The sequence below is a fragment of the Myxine glutinosa genome, chromosome 12 (genome assembly GCF_964187855.1).
Source record: "Myxine glutinosa chromosome 12, kmMyxGlut1.1, whole genome shotgun sequence".
Classification (NCBI taxonomy): Eukaryota; Metazoa; Chordata; class Myxini; order Myxiniformes; family Myxinidae; genus Myxine; species Myxine glutinosa.
This window is the reverse complement of record NC_136272.1, coordinates 45,723,375-45,743,347: the sequence shown is the minus strand read 5'-3', so window position 1 is coordinate 45,743,347 and position 19,973 is coordinate 45,723,375. Positions and strand designations below refer to the sequence as shown.

General features: G+C 47.6%; 1 long non-coding RNA gene across 1 annotated transcript; it reads left to right on the top strand.

Moving 5' to 3' along the window:
- Positions 1-15,959: 15,959 nt before the first annotated feature.
- LOC137437364 (uncharacterized) lies at positions 15,960-19,462 on the top strand. Its single transcript, XR_010986484.2, has 3 exons — positions 15,960-16,139; positions 18,665-18,852; positions 18,935-19,462. It is a non-coding gene; the product is annotated as an uncharacterized LOC137437364 (long non-coding RNA).
- The last annotated feature ends 511 nt before the right edge of the window (positions 19,463-19,973 follow it).

Below are 19,973 nucleotides of genomic sequence, written 5' to 3'. Positions count from 1 at the left end.
GATTTTGGCCGTAAAACATCATGAATGTTCATTATTTGATAAGTAGGTAACTCTATGGGATGTCATTTCATGTTTTCTATCTAACGGGTATTGATTTGGGACATAATTCATTAAGACCCGCTCAAGCAAGGGGGGGTCTGTGGCAGATAAAAGGCGATGGGTTTATACTTTTACTTTGTGTTAAAACGTAGGGCAGTGTAATCTTAAAGACGAGTCGCCGTGGGTTACCTGGCAGGAGTAATTTCCCTGTCAGTGGATTAAGGGGTCTTACTCCTATTGAGAGGAGTGGTCCCAATTGTATGAACCATGCATTGTGGCCCCTCGGGGGCATGATGCATGCGTTTGAATGACCATGCGCTTCCCCCTCGGGGTTGAGGCGCATGTGTATTGTTATGGGGACAGCCTTGTTGACGTTGTGCCTTGGCCATGGGGTCAAGGTGCACGTCCGAGGCTGTTCGAATGTTTGGACTTTTTACCTTTTTTCATTGTAAAAAAGGCAGGCCTTACCTGCGGGCCCAAAACGCAGGAGTCGCCGTGGGTTACCTGACAGGAGTAATTTCCCTGTCAGTGGATTAAGGGGTCTTACTCCTATTGAGAGGAGTGGTCCCAAGTGAATGACCATGCATTGTGGCCCCTCGGGGGCATGATGCATGCGTTTGAATGACCATGCGCTTCCCTCTTGGGGTTGAGGCGCATGTGTATTGTTATGGGGACAGCCTTGTTGACGTTGTGCCTTGACCATGGGGTCAAGGTGCACGTCCGAGGCTGTTCAAATGTTTGGACTTTTTACCTTTTTTCACAAGCAAAAAAGGCAGGCCCTGCCTGGGGCCCTAAAACAGGTCTTACTCCTATTAAGAGGAGTGGTCCCAATTGTATGACCATGCATTGTGGCCCTTCGGGGGCATGATGCATGTGTTTGAATGACCATGTGCTTCCCCCTCGGGGTTGAGGCACATGTGTATTGTTATGGGGACAGCCTTGTTGACGTTGTGCCTTGGCCATGGGGTCAAGGTGCACGTCCGAGGCTGTTCGAATGTTTGACTTTTTACCTTTTTTCACAAGCAAAAAAGGCAGGCCTTGACTGGGGCCCTAAAACAGTCGCCGTGGGTTACCTGACAGGAGTAATTTCCCTGTCAGTGGATTAAGGGGTCTTACTCCTATTGAGAGGAGTGGGCCCAACTGTATGACCATGCATTGTGGCCCTTCGGGGGCATGATGCATGTGTTTGAATGACCATGTGCTTCCCCCTCGGGGTTGAGGCACATGTGTATTGTTATGGGGACAGCCTTGTTGACGTTGTGCCTTGGCCATGGGGTCAAGGTGCACGTCCGAGGCTGTTCGAATGTTTGACTTTTTACCTTTTTTCATTGTAAAAAAAGGCAGGCCTTGACTGGGGCCCTAAAACAGTCGCCGTGGGTTACCTGACAGGAGTAAATTCCCTGTCAGAGGATCAAGGGGTCTTACTCCTATTGAGAGGAGTGGTCCCAATTGAATGACCATGCATTGTGGCCCCTCGGGGGCATGATGCATGCGTTTGAATGACCATGCGCTTCCCTCTTGGGGTTGAGGCGCATGTGTATTGTTATTGGGACAGCCTTGTTGACGTTGTGCCTTGACCATAGGGTCACGGTGCGCGTCCGAGGCTGTTCAAATGTTTGGACTTTTTACCTTTTTTCACAAGCAAAAAAGGCAGGCCTTGACTGGGGCCCTAAAACAGTTGCTCGTGGCACCTCGTGGCACCTCGTGGCACCTCGTGGCACCTCGTGCAAAGAGGTGCGCGGCTTTAAATGACCATGCATTGTGCCTGTATGGAGTGAGTCAGGCGAGGAAAACAAATGCTTCCAGGGAACAGATAATCGCCAGTGTTGTTGTTTTTACTCATTTTTTTCTTCTTCTAATCTCTCTGCATTATCTGTCCTCCCCTTCCCCCCACCCTCCTTCCGTCGGCCCCCCCCCTCCCCCTCAAACCCTTATTGCAGCTTGTCTTTGTACCTTCATCCACCCATTATTCTTCCTACCCTGTCTTCTGCCCCCCTCCCCTCATTCCTCTGTGCCCCTCCCTCACTCATTCCCTCCATTCATTCCTTTTTTCCTCTTTCATTCCTTCCCTCTACCCTTGTGCCCCCTCTACCCTAACCCTGGTTCTGGCCCTAATCCCCTCCCATCGCACCACCCCTTTTCCCCTCCCTTCCCAACCCCCCCCCCCACCACCCTTTCACCATCTTCCCGCTCTGAAATATGATGTTTTCACCTGTAATTCTTCTTCAAAATATACATTTTAAAGGATTTTTCTCTTTTTCGGCCGCCATCTTGGATGACAGCTCCGATTCCTTCAAATAAGGTAAAAAATGATGGGAGGCCATCCCATGTCAGTGTGATCCGGGATCTATAAGGCAAAATCATTAAAGGTACATTTGAAATTTTAATTTTTTTCGGCCGCCATCTTGGATGACAGCTTAGATTTATCCAATTAGTTTACAAAATGATGAGAGGCAATCCCATATTACTGGGATGTTGGATCTATGAAGAACAATCATTGAATGTACATTTGCAAATTTATTTTTGATTCGAATTCTAAGAGAAGCAGAAATCAGGATTGCGGGTTTTTTTGCCAGGATTTTCTCAGTGATTTTAAGATGGCTGTGTTAAAATACACCGACATGATTAAGATTTCTATACTTGCACAGGTGGTATTGCACCTGTGATGGCGGGTTTTTTGTTATTCATATCAACAAATGTAGAACAAACCAAAATTGTTCTGTACAGACGGACAACTATATGGGTTAAATGTAATATTGTGGCGGACACAAAAGCCCACTGGCGTGGTGACATCATTCCACGCACCAAGTGGGCGGTGGCCACGCCCGAGGGGTAGGCGTGGCCTCATGATATACACCGGGCGACCAGCCCGGAGGAGTTCAGTGTTACAGTGTAGTCTTACAATAAAGACGTTTGTATGTTACCGCTTGTCCGCTTCCTCCTTGCTCACAAGCAGCGCGCGTAACGCCGCGCTTTACTGGTGACCCTCGACGTTGGATCTGCCGTAGCGATCCTTCCGAACACGACACCATTGCAATGGCCAACGACAAGGCAATGGCGATTAAACTTCCCGAATTTTGGGAGGCCCAGGCCGAAGTCTGGTTCGTTCAAGCCGAAGCCCAATTTCAGCTTCGGCGCCTCACCAACGACGACCTGCGCTACTGCCATGTCGTCGCCTCCCTCGGGCCCGGCACGGCCGCTCGAGTTGTGTCCGTCCTTCGCCACCCACCGGACGGCCACAAGTACGAGGCACTCAAGCGGCTACTCCTAGCCACGTTCGGCCTCACGGACGACGCACGGGCCGATCGCCTCCTGGATCTCCCCGAGCTCGGTGAGACGCGCCCGTCGGTCCGAATGGACCATATGCTGTCACTGTTGGGCGACGAAGCCCCCGGTTCGCTATTCCGGGCGCTTTTCCGTCGCCAACTTCCAGCGCAGGTTCGCCTCGCGTTGGCCGGGACCGGGCTAACGGAACCCCGAGCATTGGCGGCCGAGGCGGACAAGTACTTCGCCGCTTCGGACACGCGGGCGAGCGTTGGCGTGGCCGTCACGGCCTTCGACGCTGATGTTCCACAGCATCATCTTCTACAGCACGCTGATGTTCCACAGCATCATCTTCTACAGCACGCTGATGTTCCACAGCATCATCTTCTACCGCACGCTGATGTTCCACAGCATCATCTTCTACAGCACGCTGTGGTTCAGCAGCATGCTGATACGCACCTCGTGAACGCCGCCACGCCCCGCCCACCGCCGCGGCGAAAACCGCCACCGCGGGGAAACCCGTCGACTCCACCGGCCTGGAGGAGCCAGCCGCGCTTCTCCAGCTCCACCACCTGGTGCTGGTTCCACGCCAAGTTCGGCCACGAAGCTCGGCGGTGTCATCCGCCGTGCTCCTTCAACGGGTCGGGAAACGCCCGGGCCGGCGCTCAATTGTGGCGATGAGCGCCGGCCGTTCGAGCAGCCTGCTGTTCATAACGGACACCTTCTCCGGGCGCCGTTACCTGTGCGACACGGGAGCACAGGTGAGTGTCATTCCCGCCGGCACGTCAGACAAGCACGCCGCGGGTGGGGGCCCCGCGCTGCTTGCCGCGAACGGGACGCCCATCCGTACGTACGGAAAACGCTGCCTCTCTCTGCGGTTTGGAGGGCAGGTTTTCCGATGGACGTTCGTCACCGCCGACGTGCCCATGGCACTGCTTGGCGCGGACTTCCTGTGCGCTAATGGGCTCCTGGTCGACGTCAAGTGCAGACGGCTTGTCCAGGCCGAGACGTTCAGCTCGCTCGCATGTGCGTTGCCCAGCTCAACGAGCGGCTTGCCAAGCGGCTTGCCGAACGATTCGGTTCCGGCCACGTTGGTCTGTACGCTTCCGGCAGCGGACGCATTCACCCGCCTCCTCGCCGGCTTCCCGGCCCTCACGCGGCCCACCTTCTCGGCGGGGGCCGTCAAGCACGGGGTGGCCCATCACATCCCCACCGTCGGGCCACCGGTCTACGCCCGGGCACGCCGCCTCGAGCCGACGAAGCTGGCGGTGGCAAAAGCGGAGTTCGCTACCCTGGAGCGACTCGGCATCGTTCGGCGCTCAGAGAGCGCTTGGGCGTCGCCGCTGCACATCGTGCCGAAGCCCGGCGGGGGATGGCGACCGTGCGGGGACTATCGCCGTCTCAATGACGCCACGACTCCCGACCGCTACCCCGTCCCCCACATTCAGGACTTTTCCGCCCGTTTGGCGGGCAGGTCCTTCTTCTCGAAGGTGGACCTCATACGCGGCTACCATCAGGTCCCCGTCAGGCCGGAGGACGTCCCGAAGACGGCGGTCATCACGCCATTCGGACTCTTCGAGTTCCTGCGCATGCCCTTCGGTCTGAAGAATGCGGCTCAGGCGTTCCAGCGACTGATGGACAGCGTCCTGCGCGACTTGGATTTTGTCTATGTCTACCTGGACGATATCCTCGTCGCCAGCGCGTCCCGCGAAGAGCACCTACGCCACCTCCGCACGCTCTTCGAACGCCTGGGCCAGCATGGCCTGATTGTGAACCCCGCAAAGTGCCGGTTCGGCGCCGCCACAATCGATTTTCTGGGGCACCGTGTCACCAGGCACGGAGCCGTCCCCCTGCCGGCCAAGGTGGAGGCGGTGAAGGGGTTACCACGCCCCCGCACGATCAGAGGGCTGCAGGAGTTCCTGGGCATGGTGAACTTTTACCATCGGTTCCTGCCCCGTATCGCCCAGCTCCTGCGCCCCCTGCACGAAGCTCTCCGAGGTAAGCCGGGCAAAGGCGACGTTACCTGGACCAAGCAGATGGACACGGCGTTCACGGGCGCGAAGCTCGCCTTGGCTAACGCCACCATGCTCGCGCACCCGGCGCCCGATGCACCGATCGCCCTCACCACCGATGCCTCGGACTACGCGGTGGGCGCGGTGCACGAGCAATGGGTGCGTGGAGCTTGGCAACCGCTGGCGTTCTTTAGCCGGCAGCTTCGCCCGCCCGAACGCCGTTACAGTACCTTCGACCGCGAGTTGCTCGGACTTCACTTGGCGGTCAGGCACTTCCGCCATCTGCTCGAGGGCCGGGCGTTCACTGCCTTCGTCGACCACAAGCCGCTGATCTTCGCGATGGGCAAGGTCACCGAGCCGTGGTCGGCCCGGCAACAGCGTCACCTCTCGGCCGTGTCCAAGTACACGACGGACATCCAGCACGTCGCGGGGAAGGACAACCCGGTTGCGGATTGCCTTTCCCGGGCCGTCGCCCACGCAGTCCACCTCGGCATCGACTATGCCCGGATGGCAGCGGACCAGGCCGCTGACCCCGACGTCCAGGCCTTGCGGACCGCCGTCACGGGCCTCCGCATCACCGAGGTGCCGTTCGACGGCGCGGGCGCGGCCCTCTTGTGCGACGTCTCCCTCGGGCGTCCTCGCCCCATTGTGCCCGCGGGCTGGCAGCGCCAGGTGTTTGACGCCATCCACGGCCTGTCCCACCCGGGCGCGAGGGCCTCCCAAAGGCTGATCGCCGACAAGTTCGTCTGGCATGGCCTCCGGAAGGCCGTCCGCCGCTGGGCCAGGACATGCCTCGCGTGCCAGCTCGCCAAGGTGCACCGGCACACCCAGGCCCCGTTGGCCCCGTTCACGGTGCCGGAACGCCGGTTTGACCACGTCCACGTGGACCTGGTGGGACCTCTGCCCCCCTCGCGGGGTTTCACCCACGTCCTCACCATGGTGGACCGCACCACCCGGTGGCCGGAGGCCGTGCCCTTGGCGTCGACAACGGCGGCCGATGTCGCGCAGGCTTTCATCGCCACCTGGGTCGCCCGGTTCGGCGCCCCCTCAGACATCTCATCCGACCGCGGCCCCCAGTTCACCTCGGAGCTCTCGGGGGCGGTTGCGCAGGGGCTCGGGGTCCGGCTGCACCGAACCATGGCCTACCACCCCCAGGCTAACGGCCTGTGTGAGCGATTTCACCGCTCATTGAAGGCCGCGCTCCGCGCCACCCTCCGCGACGGCGGCTGGGTCGACAGGCTCCCCTGGGTCCTGCTGGGCCTCCGGACGGCGCCCAAGGAGGACCTGCGCGCATCCGCGGCGGAGTTGGTCTTCGGGCAACCGCTGCGGGTGCCGGGCGAGTTCCTCCCCGACTCCACGGCACCATGGTCCGCGGCACAGCAGCGCTCCGCTCTGCAAGAGACCGCCCAGAGGTTCGCCCCGGTGCCAACGGCATGCCACGGGCACCCACCGACGCACGTCGCCCCGGAGCTTCGCATGGCGGAGTACGTCTTCGTCCGCCACGATGCCCATCGGACACCACTGCGGCCCCCGTACGACGGGCCTTTCCGCGTGCTGGAGACCGGGGCGAAGCACTTCACCCTGGACATCGGCGGTACTCCTGACCGCGTTTCGGTAGACCGCCTCAAGCCGGCCCACCTCGATGTGGACCATCCACCGCCAGTGGCCCGACCCCCACGTCGGGGCCGCCCTCCTGCGGCCGGACCCCCGGCACCGCCCAGCCCCGCCGCCACGGCGCCCCCCGGTCCTGCACCCATCCCAGGGGCAGCCAGGGGCATCCCACCTGGTATCCCTGCACCCCGGACGCCGCCGATCGCCAGGGGGCGCTTCGGCCGGGTCATTCGACTGCCCCACAAACTGGCCCTCCAGGTGCGCGGGAATTCTGGGGGGGCGCGTGTGGCGGACACAAAAGCCCACTGGCGTGGTGACATCATTCCACGCACCAAGTGGGCGGTGGCCACGCCCGAGGGGTAGGCGTGGCCTCATGATATACACCGGGCGACCAGCCCGGAGGAGTTCAGTGTTACAGTGTAGTCTTACAATAAAGACGTTTGTATGTTACCGCTTGTCCGCTTCCTCCTTGCTCACAAGCAGCGCGCGTAACGCCGCGCTTTAATATCCTCTTTTCCGGTCATAGGTTGAGTGGGAAGCATATCCTCGCTCCTCGGAGGGCCCCCAAGGTGCGAAATTGTGTTTTCCCACTTGTAAATGGGGAATCTGGCAGTATCGAGCTAAATGGTCTTTTATTGGATTTTATTAGGATTTTTTGGCTGATGGGTTTTGTAATTATGAGTTTGGAACAACACATTATGGTTCCTTTGATAGAGTTTGTGAATTTCCAAAATATTTTAAATCGGTTAAACCTTATGGCTGAACCTTCAGTTCGTTTTCACAATTGCAGTTGGACCAAATTGGAAAAGGGATTATGTTTGTTTGTCTTTTAAATTGGTTTAAGAGTAAATTATTAAGAAGGGAGCATTGATATCAGCAGATTGTGATGATTTTTGAGGGAGATGATTGTGATTTTTTCATCTTCTTTTTTTCATTTCATTTTTTTTCATTTTAATTTTAATTTTTTTTTCATTTTTAATTTTATTTTTTTCTGAGTTGAATGAAAGTCCTTTATCCTCACTTCTTTTTTCTTTTCCCCCTTTCCCTCAAACCATGGCCCATAGTGCTAAAGTAATGAGTGCGATGATACGACACAGTTCAAATGGTTAATTTATGAGTGTAATGGTTCGCACGGATAGATCAAGGCAGGGGACAGCATGAACATAAAAATCTCTGAAAGCCTTGTAGGAAAAAACACAGATATAAAACACTAAAGTAATGAGTGCAACCAATAATACACAGCTATCTTTAGGATAAGGACAATGAGTGTCGTATTTCGCACAGTATTAACACCCCTAATTGTGGTTTGGTCCTATGTCAAGCTCTCATTTAATTTATTTTCCGTTTCTTTATTTTTCAATAAAGAATTGATTTTGATTTTTGATTTGAAAATGAGTCGTGCTTCTTCTTCTTCTTTATTTTTCAATAAAGGATTGATTTTTGATTTTAATTTGGAAATGCGTGCTTCTTCTTTTATTATTTTTATTTTTATTTTTTAAATTGCTTATTTTTTTGAATTCAATGTGGTTGGTGGGCGAAATCCACATAGCATGTAAAGATGCACAAAGCCCTGTCTTGCTTATTTTTTTGAAATGTTTGTTCTTTTAATTGTTTTAATTAAATGTGGTCGGTGGGCGAAATCCACATAGCATCTAAAGATGCACAAAGCCCTGTATTGGTGTCTTCTTATTTTTTGGGGGAATGTTTGTTCTTTTAAATGGGGGAAATATTTTTTGTTATTTTTGTTTGTTGATTATATTTTACGATTTTTGGTACGATAAAGCGGCAGGCGAATTAGATGTGAATTTAATTTTTTTTTAAATTTTTAACGATTATTCGATATTGCTATAACTTCTTGTCAATAGCTATACTAAGTGGTCAGGAGGTAGCCTTTTGCTATAGGCAGTTTTATTTTTTATTGTTGAGTATACCACATGGCTGTGGTGCTAAAGGCAATGTTTGTTTTTTAAATAGATGATTATGATATGACCATGATTAAAATAGTGATGATAATTATGATGATGATTTTAAAATCATGATGTTATTATTGACAGGAATACGATCATGAGGTTTTCGGTGTAAAATGATTGCACGGGCTTAGAGGACAACCTTTGAGCCCTGTAAGATTAATGAGGCATGACGAGTAATAGGGTTAAATGAAGTGTCAACATTTCAGCATGCTTGGATTAAAATTGGCAAATATTATGAATTACGAAATTTTAATTGTCAAGACGTTTGGCTACCATTTAAATTGGGACATGTTCTCAGTGGCCTGTCTCATACCTGTTTGATTGATCTTGGCTGACTATTTCACAAATGGAGGGTTGGGTTGCCTTCAGTGGTTGCTCAGCTTGAATTTGTGATATAATGACCAGACAAGATTGAAAAATATGTCAGATATGATCCAGAGGCAGAACGGTGATTTGTCAATTGACAAAAGGTATAGGTCAAAGGTGATGATCAATGATCATATATCTCCATCAGTGGATGGAACTGTTCTGGCAACATTGGGAAACGGCTTAGGTATAGAGTTATCTGATTGGTTAATGTGATTTATTGATGATGATTGATGAATTGATTTAATTGAATTGATTGATTGATTGATGAAGATGAAGTCTCAACAAAGGAGTTTTGAGATATTTGTGAGACATTATTGTGAAGGCAACCTTGGAAAACAGAGCAAGGTGGTGAGTTTATATAGATATTATATATTTGTGGTTATTTTCTGTTTGATTCCCCCTTCAACAGAACGGGAGATCTGTGGATTCACCCATTTTATACTGACCCATTTGGCTCATCTGCAATACCGATCTGTGAGATTGGGTTGTGCAAAAGCCAGAAGTGATTCCTTATTCCTGTGGCTATTTGGATTTCAGATACACCAACTGAGGAACAAGTTTTTTGGAAAAAACAAGAGTGCCAACCCCTTGGCATGTCATTCGATTAATAATGTTAATCCACGCACAATTCACCTGTGTGTGCCGAGTTCACCTTCATGCTCAAGGCTTTACCAGAGTGTATAACTCCAGTGTGACCTTCAGACTCGATCCCGTCATAATATTTTGGGAGCTCTGCCTGTGGATGCAGAGTCCAAATTTGGCTCTCCTGGGTGACTTGTACACAAGTTTGTGAAAATATTTCATTTGAGATCCTTGATCCAAAAACGTTGCTGATTCATCATTTTGTTCAGCACTGATTGGACAAATTGAAGTGAACATTGATCGATCGTGTGCTTTGAGTGCTACATTTACCTGCACTGAGACTCCAGTTACAGTGCCTTTGGAAAGTATTCACACCCCTTGACTTTTTTCACATTTTGTGTTACATCCTGAATTTAAAATGGAATAAATGGAGATTTTTTGTGTCTGATCTACACATAATACCCCATAATGTCAAAGTGTCAAATACCCCAAATTTTAATAAAATTTATAACAATGAAAAGCTGAAATGTTTTGAGTCAATAAGTATTCAACCCCTTTATTATGACACTCCAAATTGAGCTCATGTGCATCCAATTTCCTTTGATCATCCTTGTGATGTCACCACAACTTGATTGGAGTCTATCTGTGGCCAATTCAATTGATTGGACATGATATAGAAAGAAACACACCTTTCTATATAAGGTCCCACAGTTGACAGGGCACATCAGAGCAGAAACTCTACAATGAAGTCCATGGAACTGACAGTTTAACTCCGAGATAGAATTGTGAGGAGGCATAGATCTGGGGAAGGTATAAAACAATTTATAGTGTTGAAAGTTCCCAAGAGCACAGTGAGCTCCATCATTTGGAAAGGGAAAGAATATGGAACTACCCAGACTCTTCCTTGAGCTTGCCGTCCAACCAAACTCAGCAATCAGGTAAGATGGACCTTTGTCAGGGAGGTCACCACGAACCCATTGACCACTCTGACAGAACTAGAGTTCCTTGGTTGAGATGGGAGAACCTGCCGGAAGGACAACGGTCTCTGCAGCACTTCAACTTCACAATTCTAGGTTTTATGGGAGAGTGGCAGACGGAAGCAACTCCTGAGAAAAAGGCACATGACAAAGCGCCTGGAGTTTAGAAAAATGCATGTGAAAGACTCTTGAGAGCATGAGGCAAAATATTCTGTGTTCTGATGAGACGAAAATTGAACTCTTTTGCTGGAATGCAAAGCGCTCCGTCTGGCAGAAACCGAGCACAGCTCATCACCCATCTAACGCCATCACGATCGTTAAGCATGGTGCTGGCAGAATCATGCTATGGGGACATTTTGAGGATAGAGGGAACATTTTGAGGATAAGGATAGAGGGAACCTGGAGCCAAATATAGGCAAATCCTTGAGGAGAACCTGCTTCAGAGTACAAAAGATCTTGGACTGTGACAAAGATTGACTTTCCAACAGGACAATGGCCCCAAGTGTACAGCCAAAGCAATGCTGAAATGGCTTAAGAACAAGAACATGAAAGTCCTTGAGTGGCCCAACCAAAGCCCGGACTTGAATCCCTTTAGGAATCTGTGGAAAGACTTGAAGATTGCTGTCCACCCACGCTCTCCATCCAACTTGACATAGCTTGAGCAAAATAGCAATGAAGAATGGGAGAAACTCCCCAAATCCAGATGTGCAAAAATGATGCAGACATAGCCAAGAAGACTTGAAGCTGTAATCGCTGCCTACAAAGTTTTGACTCAGGGGCTTAATACTTATGTAAATTAGATATTTCTGTTTTTCATTTTCAATAAATTTGTAAAAAATTCTAAAAACATGTTTTCACTTTGACATTTTGGGGTGTTATTTGTAGATCAGTGACAAAAAAAATCTCAAGAGCCGATAAATGGGTAATTTCTAAATATTTCATAGTGTTACGGATTCGGCCCTAATTATTGTTGGTATTATTATTTTTGTTGGTTCTCAGTAAGGGTTATTGTGGTTAAAAGGTTTAAAAGCGCTCCTGGTAAAATGTGGCCGGAAATTCGGATCGTGACCCGGAAGAAAAGGGAGCGAGGAAGAAGAGGTGGGAGGAGATCGTGAAAAGACGTTTTTGTTGACACTCCGGACCGAGCGGTCGAGCGTACAGTGCGAGTGCACCTTGCGTCCTTGAAAGGAAGTTCGTGCGATAGGAGATATCGCCTGAATGCTGTGGAGCCTGTGTCGTCGGGTATCCTCATTGAGGTTCCGGAGTATCCTTGCCTCAAAGCCCCGGTTCGAGTGAAAGCCATCCGCCATTTTCGCCATGCGCGCAACCTTCAGTGAACAGGTATTTTGTCGCGTCGGCCGGGCATTATTCCCCGGTGGGTTGCCGGGGACGGCGGTGCAAGAAAGTGGCTTTTGAGGATTATACGGAGATTCGCTGATTGAACCGCAAACGTGTACGTCGGAGCGCGTCTTTGGGAGGTTTCCCATTCCACCACTATTGTGCTGGGTGTTGGACCACGTGTCCTGTGGGTTGCTTCGATCGTCCACGCCTCAATTGATTGGGATCGGACATTGATCCAACGATCGCTGGAGGGAATCGACCTCGCCTTGGAGGGGTACAGAGACATTGGGGGAGTGCTGTGAGTGGGTTAAAGGACGAGATAAGGTGGTACCATCTTAAAAATAGTGATTGTAGGGCGAATTGTAATTATTATTTGTGGCGTGATTCCGGTGTGATTTATGATATATTAATGTTTTGTTCATAACCCTTGGTGTGGTTTCATTATTGATTTGATTGATTTCAACCAAGGATAACATATCTTTCTGCCGGGGACCCTCTCGGGGTTCGGAGGTTTACCGAGACCAGAGGAGAGGGGAGGACCCCGTAACAATAGCAGTGACAACATGCAAACAAGACTGAACATTCTCTGTTGCACAAGTCTTGTGCGAAACAGATCAAACATGGCTCCCAGCAATAAATCATTTTATTGGCATGACTGAGTGAAAATCGTGAAATGGCACTGCCGGGTCACATGATAAATCATGTGATACCTGATAACTCTCAAGATCATGTTACGTCTTTCTGTAACATGAGGCTACATTCACCAAAACGATTAGGTTCCTAACAGTAGAAGTTTTAGTGTATGGGAATTATTTAGGGTGCTCAAATAAAAACAATTCACGCTGTATTGTCCGAACGATTGAAATGTCCCCAAAGGTTTCTCTTCACCCTCTCTTGTTTTATTTATTTATTTTCTACAGAGTTGACCTCATCATTGCAGATTTTATGGATTTATAGTAAAAATGATGTTGTGAAGCTTTTGCTCGTGAGCTGCATCATGTTGGCTGTTTTGACGTGGACCTTGAAAATCTTCATTGAGGTATGGATTTGGTGTGTCTCTCTGTCTGTGTCGTACTTGTGTGTTACGTAAAGCTCTTCTTCATCACTAACTGACTCACTCGTATAAACTCTCGTATCACAAGGCTGCCCATAAATGTCAAGACTTTACAAGACTCCAAAATGTCAAGACTTTACAAGACTGTCCATAAATGTCAAGACTTTACAAGACTCCATAAATGTCAAGACTTTACAAGACTGTCCATGAATGTCAAGAGCCATAAATGTCAAGACTTTGCAAGACTCCATAAATGTCAAGACTTTACAAGACTCCATAAATGTCAAGACTTTGCAAGACTCCATAACAATCGTGATCAATCAAACAATGACAATCGTGATCAAAGCCCGGGTCAATAGGATGAAAAGTGACGATTTTTCAGATGTAAATTGATGATTTTGGAAGTTTGACCTCGAGTTGACATTTGACCTTTTGACCTCAAAATTAGTTGGTTTCCCAATTTAGTGACTCAATATACAAATGATGTTCAATTTTCAAGTCAATTTGATGAAAAATGGCGATTTTAGAAATGTGACCTTCAGATGACCTTTGACCTCAAAATCAATAGGCTTCTCAATTGTGACGACCTCTACAACTTTGTGAAGTTTCGTGATGATCGGTTTAGAATTGTGACCTGTAAGCCGGTGACAAACAAACAGACAAACAGACAGAATAACAAACGCAACCGACCAATATACTTGAAAAATCTTCGATTTTGCAAGTAACAAACTTATCATGATGATAACTCAAATTGAATCTGAACTTGATGACATATAACATGGGAACAATGACATGAATGTGAAAATCACTGTTTTTTTTAAGAACAGTTCTAAAAATATGAAAATGTTTGTCTTCGACATACAGACTTGGGATTTAATATGGAATATTTTTTTTGTGGGGGTGAACTTACTTTTCAAGGTGTCTTAGAACCAAAAGTTCATTGGAATTATGTTGAAATTATTCTAGATTTTGTTAATGTGACCTTTAAAAGAAACAAAAACCACATTTGACATTTCGAAACAAATAAATTGATCCTTGAAAGTGATATAAACTGATATCGAACTCAATTCATGGACAGTACTGTGTTAAACTTCTGTATGTTTTCCAGAAGTATCTCTTTATTTTGCACATGAGCCAAATTTTTTTTTAACAAAAACAAAAGTTAAATCACGACTGGGATTACGGACAGTAAAATTACAGTTCAGTACTTCGTGTAACCCCCACAAGCATTCAGGAGAGCACGTACACGTTGAGGCATGCTGTTCACGAGAGTTGCCAAGGTTTGGACAGGAATTGCTTGCCATGCAGTGACAATAGCATGCTGCAATTCACGCACAGAGGTCGGCTGCTGGTCCAAGTGGTCGATTTGACGCGTTAATTCTGCCCACAAGTTCTCTATCGGATTCATATCCGGGGACATGGCAGGCCACTCCATATGCTCTACACCACGGTCAGCAAGAAAGTGTTGGATCATGCGAGCATGATGAGGCCGTGCATTGTCATCTTGGAAGACAAAGTTTCCTCGAAAGGCTGCACGAGCAAATGGAAGCCATGTTTCTTCCAGAATGGCCCTGTACTTGAACTGGTTCAGGTTTCCATTCAGAACAACCAGGTCAGTTTTGCCCCATGCATGAAAAGCAGCCCAACACGGTCACCCCACCACCTCCAGCTTGGACTCTTGGCACTATACAATCTTTGTTGTAGGCTTCATGCACTTGTCTGCGCACTCGGACATGGCCATCTTGACGATAGACCAGAAATCTAGACTCGTCACTGAAGATCACGTGATTCCAGTGTCCTGGCTGCCATTGACGGTGCTCTCTGGCCCACTGCAATCGGCGCTGGTGGTGTTGTCTGGTCAGGCGTGGCTTTCTCAGGGGATGCCTGGCACGATAGCCTGCTTGAACCAGTCGTTGGTTGACTAGCCTTCTGGATACAGGCACATTTGTCAGTTGCTGCCACTCAGCCCTAAGCCGATTAGCTGACTTGGTACGGCCATTGCGGACTAACCGGTGCAGCTGGCGATCATCCCTCCTTGTGGTTCTGTGGGGATGTCCTGGCCTCGGTATTGGAGTAGGGACACCCCTCTGAGCATTTCGTTTCAGGATCTTTGACACCTGACCTTGAGTGATGCCATACTGCCGAGCAATAGCACGGTCTTTCATGCCGTAATTTCGTAAAGCCACCACTCCTTGACAAACAGCATTGTCGAGTTGACGTACCATCTCCAGAGGAAGCGGCAATAACTTTTGGAGATGTGCAGCAGTTGTTTTCCACTAATACAGAACGCAACAACCCTTGTATACCCGACTGTGAAGCCAATCGTCAAATGCACCTGTCCGTACATTTTGCCACGCCACCTGTGATATAATCCTGTTGGTGACTTCTTGCTGCGACAGACAATCAGTGACATGGTTCTTTTAACAAATAAATCACCAAAGTGTAAAAGAAACTCACCAGATTGATATACTGAGTTAAGAAAGTAAACCCAAGTCAAGAAAAAAAAAATATTCCATATTAAATGCCAAGTCTGTATAATCATGATAAACTCTGCCCCTCAGCATTGCCTAGCAACCCACAACAATGTAAACAACCGTTTTATTTTATAATTTGTGATGTTTTTACATCGCATTGCATCATTGCATTGCATTGCATTGCATCATTTCCAGTTAAGGCTTTTCCAGGCATGCCCAGGAAATTTCCAAAGGAAACCACACCCACTAACCATTCTTATATAAAGGGTTCAAGCGCAAGCTAGATTTCTCTTGAGAAGGGACGACTGTGCTGAGCTGGAGATGGAGATGGAGATGGAGATGGAGATGGAGAGGGAGTGGGATGACTTTGCAATCCATTGGAGTCCTACTACCTGTGTGGAACTAAACCTTCAAATTGATGAACTGGATTCAAACCTCTTATCAATGTAGGGAAGAGTTTATTTATATATATATATATTTATTTATTTAATTATTTAAATTAGTTTTTTGTTTTTTTTTACAAAGTTTGATTTATACATGCAATAATATTGTATTAAATTAATACATTGTTATTTTCTCTCACATCAAATTGTATCTGAGATGCAACATGAAAACACTGCTTTTACCACAACCTGAAGTGAAATGATTGATTCGTTTGAAGACTTTTTGAACAACCAAGACCCACAGAATGAGTTCTACCCTGATGATCCAGCAGACAAGTTTCACCCTGGAGATGACCTGTGTGGAACCAAACCTGCAAATTGATGAACTTTGAACAAATTCAAAATCACAGACTGGGCAAACAAGTGGAACATGTCTTTCAATCCTGACAAATCTCACACTCTTACGATGTCTCTCCGAAAAGACCGACTGGACAACCCTCCCATCTACTTTCTGAATAATCCTCTCCAAGAAGTTCTGTCACTCAAACTTTTGGGTCTCACTATTTGCCATGATCTTTCCTGGGAAAACCACATTTCAAATCTGGCCTCCAAAGCCAGTCGCCGACTGGGCATCCTCCATCGTGCGAAATCCTTCCTTGGCACACCTGAGCTCCTCACCACGTACAAGGCTTTCATCCACAGCTCAATGGAATACTGCTCTCCCCTCTGGGCTGGTGCTCCTGCCTCACACCTAGCTCGTCTTCACGCTGTTGAAAGCAAAGCATTCAGAATCATTGGAATCTCCTGCGATGAAGCAAACTCCAAGGGCCTTTCACTCACTCACCGCAGGCAGGTTGGTGGTCTTTCCGTCTTCTATCGACTCCTCTCTGGCCTTGCCCTCCCCAGCTCTCTCTGGGCTCTGTCCCGCAAATATTCCTACAGGTCGCACAAGATCTGCCTGCAACCCTCTTATGGTCAAACTGCCAAAATCAAGACTCTCTGCTCACCTTCACTCCTTCATTCCTATTTTCTCCTGCCTCTGGAACAAACTCCCTCACTCTCTTCAATCCCACTCCACCCTCCAGGTCTTTAAAACAGCTGTTCACCACCATCTCTTATCTTCCCCCATCCAAAACCTTGATCTTTTCTATCCCCAATAATTTCACCCCAATTCCACTTTTTGAAATACCAACTTCTGTCCTGGAAGTCCTTGGTGTCATTGTGTTTTATACTTCTCCCACCCCCCCCCCCCTTCCCATGCCTCCTCCCCCCAAGCCCTCTCCCTCCCACACATCTCCCTGCTCTTAAATGTTGTGTGCTCTCAAGTGTTTGTGTGCTTCCCATTCTCTTGTCTTCCACTCCCTCTTTTTATATATTTTGTTTGTCTGGTTGATTTGTTTGTGAAGTAAATGTCAGCTCTTTCATGAGCCTCGATTCATTATACAAAAAAACAACAACCTGGATTGAAACCTTATTAATGGAGGTAAGAGTTTATTACTTGCAAAATCAAAGATTTTTCAAGTATATTGGTCGGTTGCGTTTGTGGTTCTGTCTGTCTGTCTGTCTGTCTGTTTGTTACTTGCAAAATCGAAGATTTTTCAAGTAAATTGGTCGGTTGCGTTTGTGGTTCTGTCTGTCTGTCTGTCTGTCTGTCAGTCTGTCTGTCTGTTTGTTTGTTACTTGCAAAATCGAAGATTTTTCAAGTAAATTGGTCGGTTGCATTTGTGGTTCTGTCTGTCTGTCTGTCTGTTTGTTAGTTTGTGTTACTTGCAAAATCGAAGATTTTTCAAGTAAATTGGTCGGTTGCGTTTGTGGTTCTGTCTGTCTGTCTGTCTGTTTGTTTGTTTGTCACCGGCCTACAGGTCACAATTCTAAACCGATCGTCACTAAACTTCACCAAGTTGTTCAGGTCGTCCCATTTGAGAAGCCTATTGATTTTGAGGTTAAAGGTCAAAGGTCATCTGGAGGTCAAATTTCTAAAATCGCCATTTTAAATCCGATTGACTTGAAAATTGAACAGCATTTGAATATCGAGTCACTAAATTGGGAAACATACTATTTTTGAGGTCAATCGGTCAAAGGTCAAGTCAAGGTCAAACTTCTAAAATCAATTTTCATCTGAAAACCCATCAATTTCCATCCGATTGACTTGAAAATTGAACAGCATTTGCATATTGCCTCACTGAATTAGGAAACTAGCTATATTTGATGTCAAAAGGTCAAAGGTCTACTCAAGGTCAACCTTCCAAAATCATCATTTTTCATCTGAGATGTCATCATTTTCATCATTTTCTTCAGTTTGAGGCAAATCATCATTTTCTTCCTGTTGACCTGAGCTTTGATCAAGATTGTCAATTTTGATCTTGATGAAATGGACAATTTGCTGTATCAATGGAATTTTTTTTGGGGGGGGGGTGGGGGGGCGGATTTTGCAAGTATCGTGCTCCGCATGACGTCTCTTGTTTTTTTATTTATTCATTTATTTAATTATTTTTAACAATTTTTTTTTTTTTTTTTTTTTTACAAAGTTTGATTTATACATACAATAATATTGTATTAAATTAATACATTGTTATTTTCTCTCACAGGAAATTTTATCTGAGATGCAACATGAAAACTGCTTTTACCACAACTTGGCATGAAATGATTGCCCGATCACCAAAGATCCCACCAAAGAGTTTCACCCTGGAGACACTACCTGTGGGGCCTGTCTTGGAGAGTCTTTGGATTCTAAAGCAATGAACATTGTTCTTTGTTTGATGATGTTTCATTTAAGGTAAGTTCAGTTTATTGAAAATAAATTAAATTATATGTATGCCACAATATTAGATAAGTAATTTTTTTTACATATATTTCAGCAATATCAAGAAAGTTCGAGGAAGAAAATGCTGGAAAATTCTTTCTCCCAATTTCTACTTCTTCAAACGTGAAAGCTTTGGAAGACAGAATTGGAGGAAGAGGAATATAGTTTCAATATTTAGTTTCACCCCAGAATAACTTTTCAAATGATAATTTTTCTTCTATTGAAATTTTTTTAGGAATGAAGAATTCCCCATTTCGTGTCAATATAATTTCTTGCTTTCTTTTTTTACGATTAAATATTAACCCTCGTTTCCCAAATGCCAAAACTTGGAAAAATTTCTTCTTCTATTGATCATTTGTTTTAAAACTACATTCTAGAAAAAATGGTTGTATATTAATTTGTTAATAATTTATACTTCATATGTAAAAAAAAGATATAATAAATCCACACGCGTTATTTCCCATTAAAAATTCCCGCGGTGTATAGTCGAGGATTGTGATGTGCCAACCCATTGCTTTCAAGAGCATTATCTGCTTATTTGGGTCTTTTGTAATTCCTGTGAATAAAATGAACCCAAGATTTCTTCCCGTTTCAAATCATATAATTTACAAGCAGAAGTACCCGGCATTGCCGGGCGGGTGAGGGGGAAGGGGAACGGGGGGAGGGGAGGAGGGGGGGGGGGGGGGAGAGGCAGGGGGGAGGGAAAAGGGGAGGGGAAGGGGGAGGGGGAAAAGGAGGGGGGAAGGGAAAGGGGTAGGGGAGAAGGGGAAGGGGTAGGGAGGAGGTGGGAGGGGGGAGGGAGGGGAAGGGGGAGGGGGAGGGGAAGGGGAGGGGAAGGAGGGAGGAGGAAGGGGTGAGGACGGAGGGGGGAGGGGAGGACGGAGGTGGAAAGGGGAAGGGGAGGGCCAGTCAACAATGACGTTGCAGTTCTCATGGTAGGAGAGCAGCACAACAATCACGACATTGTCCTGCATCTTCACAACAACAGCACGAAGCGGATTTTGGAAACTCACCGATCCTGTGACGCCCTCCAGTACCGGCATTGCCGGGCGGGGGAAGGGAGACCCGTACATTCCCAACCCGTACATTCGCCC